General features: G+C 42.3%; 1 pseudogene; it reads left to right on the forward strand.

The window, feature by feature from the left end:
- Positions 1-1,600, forward strand: part of LOC101565340 — a 21,384-nt pseudogene extending 19,784 nt beyond the window's left edge.
- Positions 1,601-6,141: the final 4,541 nt, after the last annotated feature.

The raw sequence follows: 6,141 nt of genomic DNA on the forward strand, positions 1-6,141 counted from the left end.
CTGTGAACCTGAAGTTCCTCCAAGAAGAGTCAGCAGCATAATGCAACCCGTGCGGGGGGACATGGAATGGGGTGGGGGTGGCATTTCCTGGAATTTTTATGAGTCCTCCTACTCCTTGTCTAAGAACTTTATTATTCTCCCTGCTGAAGGAGACCAGAGGGCAACAGAGAGGTGTTGTGTGATACCAAGTGCCTTGACTCCCGGGCCCCTCATGGTGACCTTGGGCAAATCGTAGGAAGTCCTGCGACTCCCGCTCACCACCTGTAAAATAATTCTCCCTGCTCCTCCCAACCTCACAGGGTTGCCTGAAGAACAAGAGGTTGAGATCATCGAAGTGAACGCATTCAGAAGTCAAAATGAATACAACTGAGGCATTAACATGAGCACAGTTGCCCTCCCAGTGTCAACCCCATGATTTGTCAACGGAGAGCTGCCCTGTGTGCCTCCACAGTCTTCCTCCGTCCCCCTACACAGAACCCTGACTACTCCTCTGCCCAGAATGTCCTGCCTAGAGAATCATGACTGGTTTCCTCACCTCCTCAAATGTCATCTTCCAATCTCAACTCCACCTTCGTCCTGACTTTTCTATGTAAACTACATCTCTGTCCTTCACCCCCAGCAGTTCTGAGCCTCTCTACATTTTCTTGTAAAATTTCTTTCTTCTGATGTACTAAAAAGACTATTGTAGTTGGGAAAACCATGACGGGAGGAATGTATTAGCCTGACATGGTCTGCATCTTATGGATTAGATGTAGACACAGTTGCTTGTCTTTGTACACAAGGGGAGAAGTGTTTGTCTGTTGTGTTTATTAAAATATTCCAGGCTTACTGAGGGAATTGTCAGAGCATAGACATTTAGCAATTATTAAAGTAAACAATGAATTAAAAATCAATAGTAGATCACTCACCTGCCATGCATGAGGCCTGAGGTTTAATCTTTAGCAACAAACATGTAAGTCCAACACCAGTGTCTCAGTGGTTGGCTTTCTCAAACGGATCTTCTAATGTGGGTTGAGGGCTCAGTTCCATATCCGAGTACTTGCCTACCCTGAGTGAGGCTTAAAAGCCAATCCCCAGCACCACAAAAAAATATTAAAAACAAACATGAGAATATCCACTTCACCAGCTACATCGGTTCTGTGTTCCCTCACCCAGAGTCCAAGGCCGTGCACAATTAGTCTAATTTCCTTTTACAGTAACATCGTCACTTTCTCCCTTTTTCATCTCCAGAAACACATATTCTGGCCCCTACGGCTCGCGAGTCCAGGCGCTACGGCCTATCCCCGTGTGAGGAGGATCCAGGTCAAGACCGCTGTGGTGAAGCGACTAGTCAAAAAGTGATGTACAAAGAAGAAGCAAAACAATAAGAAGAAAAGATTGAAAAAAATGAAAACTGAAGATGGTGAAAATTATACTATGAAAAAGCAGGCAGAGTTCCTGCAAGAGTCCTGGATGATGATCCCAGATTGCCGGCACAGGTCAGAGGCAGCATATGCTGACTTTCAGCAGATATTAGAAAGGGAAGAAGACTTGGAAGAAGCTGAGGAATATAAAGAAGCACGTGTAGTTTTGGACTCAGTGGAGTTAGAAGCCTGAAATTTCTCTGTACAGAGTGCTTTTGCAGCAAGTCTTGGGATCCTTTCTACAGTTCATTGTTTTTACCGCTGCTGGATGTTTGAGTAGTATGAAAATGGGATTTTTGTTATGCAGTTGCAAATATTTTTCTTTGCATAATTTAATGTGTCAAATAAATGAGTTCATCTAATAAAATTGTTCATTTAATTCTTTACAAAATGTTAATTAACGTTTTATCATTAAATCAGACATTTTTGGCAGGTAAAATGAGAAACACATATTCTAGCTAATCTCGCTGCTTCTCCATTGTTCCAGAAAACTGCCAAGTGTAGATAAACTGTCCCTAAATGTTCTCATGTTAAATCCTTCAAGATCCAGTGCCTCTTTTTCTCTCTAAAGCCATTCCTGATTTTCAAGCAAGGACATAACCTTTCCCTCCTCTTAATTGGGTGTGTGATTTATGCTTCTAAGAGATCTCTTCTACTTATAGTGTGCTGTAGCTACTGGAAACTGTGTTAGTCCACCGAACATACCCAGCTGGCCTAAACAACAGAAATTCATTCTATCCCTGTTGTGAAGACTGAAGTCGCAGGGCCAGCCAGGCTGGTGTCTTTGAGGTCTCTGTGGCTTACAGGTGGCTGTCACCTCCCTGTGTCTTCCCACTGTCTTCCCTCCATCTATGGCTGTGTCTTAATCTTTAAATTAAACATCCAGTCACTTCCAGAGAGACAAAGGGTTAGGATTTCAATATGTGAATTCAGAGGGGGCCACAGTCCACCTCGTAATGTGTGAGGGTCTTCGTGCTTTCCTAAGGAGTCCTGTGAGCTTCCTTAGAGTGGTACATGGCCTTGTGGCTTGTGTCCCTACAAGGCAGCCCAGCTACTTGCAAACCCCACTGCCTTCTGCAGCCATTGAGCGAACTCCTGTTTCTCCACACAGATTTACAGAAACAGAGCCCACAGGCCTATTGTCTGCACTCCCTCTTTCCTGTTCTTCGCACCACCTGTCAGAGTGATGTGACCAGGGCAGCAATGAGTCCCTAATTTAGCCTCTTACATACTTTGCTTCCCTCCAAGTGTCCCTCCCCAAACTTTCCCTGTGAAGGAAATCTTCGCCTCTTCAACTGCTGTTTGAAAATGAGAATAAATTAAGCCTGATTACCATTGGCAACAACTAAGCCCTTCTGTAGCATTCAATAAGGACAAATCTTTTGTAAACAGGCCTGTGTTTTAGTAAATGGAGTATTGTTAAAAAGTAGGAGAGATTTCTACCTGAACGATGTCAGTGTTATAACTAATTATTCTAGGAAGAGTTAGAACTTGTCTATTTTGTTTGCAGGATTTGTTGACTTGGAAATGCATGGTACCCTTGACAACAGGCCCTTCAACTGCAGGATTTCTAAAGCTCTTTCCAAACCACTAGAATTGTGTGTATTTCAGGCAAAATGTGAAATGCCATCAGCTAGCATGGCTTCCCACTTGAGAAAGCACTTACTGAAAATAAGCTCTAGTCATGGGAGTTAGGAGGCTTGCAATGTGGTCACTGTGAGCCTGAGAGACACCTGAAGTTTACGGCACAAGTTAAAGATCTTATACAGAGAGCTTCGGTCATTATATTCTTTAGTTAGAAGAGATAGGCCTGGTGCTGCATACCTGTAATCCCAGGAGGAAGCTCCCAGACTCTAGGGAGGTGAGGCAGGAGAATTACAAGTATGAGCCCAATCTGAACAACTTAGCAAGACCCTATCCCAAAATAAAAATTTAAAAATAGCTAGGGATGTGGCTCAGTGCAAATACCTTGGTTCAACCCCTAGTACCATGAAAAATTAGCAGTGATGATGGTGGTAGTGAGAATAAGATTATGGTCCTTGATTTCCTGCTGCTGAAGCAAACACACAGCCCATCAGTAGAAGTGGAGTGACTGAAGAGATTCATTAGTTAAAAGAAAATAGACGATCATCTCAAGGTGAAGCTTCAGAAACAATATCATGAAGCTGGTATCTCAAAGAAACAAGACTATTCAGTGCTCCTAAATTAAGATAATCCACACAGTTATTTTTAAGACTAGACAATGATGTTCTCAGGAAAAAGAAGATGAACAGAGGTGAGGACAGTTTAAGCTGTCCCTGTTTTTATGGAGCACGCTTGTGTGAACTGGGGTAACTGACACGCAGCCCCATCCCTGAGAAGGAAGGGGAGATAGCAAAACAACTATCACCCTGAGAAAAAGAGGACTTGTAGCCTGGGAGTCATCAAAAATCTCCATAAAATTTAATTATATTTTCCAACCTTCTTTGGGCTCTTGGAATTTCCCTGGATTATTCCAGAGCATACTTTGATTAGACAGAGTGAAAAAAGAAAGACAGCATACCCCATCCTGCATAGTGATGGGGAAAGGGCTGGGATACACTATTTCTAGGAGGAACGATGGCCACAAAGGTCCTCAGATCCTTTCCCTGTCCTCACCTGCTGAAGTACTGACATGGACCATTCATCAAAAGGTCCTATGGTGATGATACCCACATGACACCATGATGGTGATGCCACGGGAATAAAGCAACCATCTCTGCCGGTGTCATCCTGTGTCCTCCCCCCTACCCCCTACCCCAGCTATTGTACAAGGAGTAACAATGAAAACAGAATCCCCATGAAGACCCTGTTGGAACCACACCTGGCTCACTGTTAAGGTGCTATAAAGGGGGAAACCGACTCCTCTTCTCCAGATTCCTAAAGGAGACACCTGTCTTGAGCTTCCTTCAGCATTCAAATATGCAAATAAGCCCAGAGTTTTGGAAAGGTTATTTGTTCTAAATGAACAAAGTACCTCCTAAAGTGCTTTCACCACAAGTGCCAGGGATTGTGGATGTAGGCGTTGCCTAACAGCTGCTAGAAAAACCTGCCCTCCACCATTCCTCACAGTTTGAGCACACCCTGGCTGTAAACAGAAGAACATATCACATGAGCCAAATGCTGGTCAGTCCTAAGGATGGCTGTTGAGTTGGGGAACTGTTAGAGCAGTGTGGTAATTTCTTTTTCTCATTCTTGTGACAAATCTCGTCAAGCTCTAGGTATGCAAAGTAAATTGGTTTCTTAAGAGCTGCCCCACTAAAGCTTTCAGAAACTCGGAACCTCCCCCACCCCCCAAAAAAAAATCTCATTAAGTTAGAGGTCTGTGAATTAAATCCTGTTGGCTGAGAAATTCCAACTGAGGATTATTCTCGGGGTCATGGAAGTTACAGTAACAATCACGTACAACATAAGGCAGCTAATAATCTACTTTTCTTTTTGTACATTGACCTTTCCCTGGAATTTCACATGAACTGAATGGTACAGTATTTGCAATTCTGTAATGTTTTTGCACATGGATTCTACATTTGGCATCATATTTCTTGGCTCGTCCATGTTGTAGTATCTAGCAGCATTTTGTCCTTTTTTAGTGCCTGGTAGGTTTCTCTTATATGGGATTATCCACATTTGATTTTTCCATTCACAAAATGATGGCTTTTGGGCTCTTATTTCTTGGTCATTGTTGAGTAATAGTATGAGTATTCACATATAAGCTGTGTGTGTGTGAGTGTGTGTGAGTGTGTGTGTGAGTGTGTGTGTGTGTGAGTGTGTGTGTGTGAGTGTGTGTGTGTGTGTTCATTTCTCTTGGGTAAATAGCCAGAAATGGATCATATTATTGGATCATATGACAAGTTTATGCTTAGCTTTAAAGAAATGCCTAAATTATCTCCCAAACTAGATGGACTATTTTATATTCGCATCAGTGATATTGGAGTCTTCAAACTTCTTTGGACCCTCTCTCAGGAACATGCACTATTGCCTGTCCTTATTTTTGGGCCAAGAATTTTTAAAAGGAGCTGATTTTCAAGTTCATTCAGATATGGCTAGTTTTCATAAGAATAAATATGTGCAGCAAAAGCAAAAGCTACAGAAGCGTGCAGACTTAAAAGACTTACTGATAGTCAATAATTACTTTTTTATTGTGCAAAAACTCCCAAATTGGGCCAGCGGGATAACTCATCTGCATAAGCCCCTGCCTAGCTAAATGCAACCTCCGTGTTTGATCCCTGGTACAAAAAAATGTACCAAATTTCAGCTTATCGTTTGTTTAATCATTTTAAAATAAGCTGTAGTTCTCTCTGCTTCTTAACTTCTTGATCATCTTTACCATAATAAAAAAAAAAGCTTCAATTGAACCATGAAAAATAACCCCGAAGTAGTGCAAGAAGAAATAACAGTCCAGTTTTTCAACAGACATGCCAAGAAGAGTATAGCTTTACGTCTCTAAGATGGAAATGGAATCAGCTCAAGACCAAGGCAGCAAAATCTAGGCTGGGAGCCTTGGCTTTCCTCTCATCTCAGCAGTCACCAGTGGCTCCACCGAAATAAAAAGGTTAGTCATCACTCAGTGGAAAATTTTGTGGAAGGGAAAAAATATATTATGGAGTCTCTGGTCCAGACCACAAATTATTTTACAAGTGACAATTAATTAGGAGCCACAACACATGCATAAGCCATTTTTTTTTGGGGGGGGGCATGTAATGATGCCTTGCTAAACCTA

The sequence above is a fragment of the Octodon degus genome, unplaced genomic scaffold (genome assembly GCF_000260255.1).
Source record: "Octodon degus isolate 3935 unplaced genomic scaffold, OctDeg1.0 scaffold00033, whole genome shotgun sequence".
NCBI classification, from domain to species: domain Eukaryota; kingdom Metazoa; phylum Chordata; class Mammalia; order Rodentia; family Octodontidae; genus Octodon; species Octodon degus.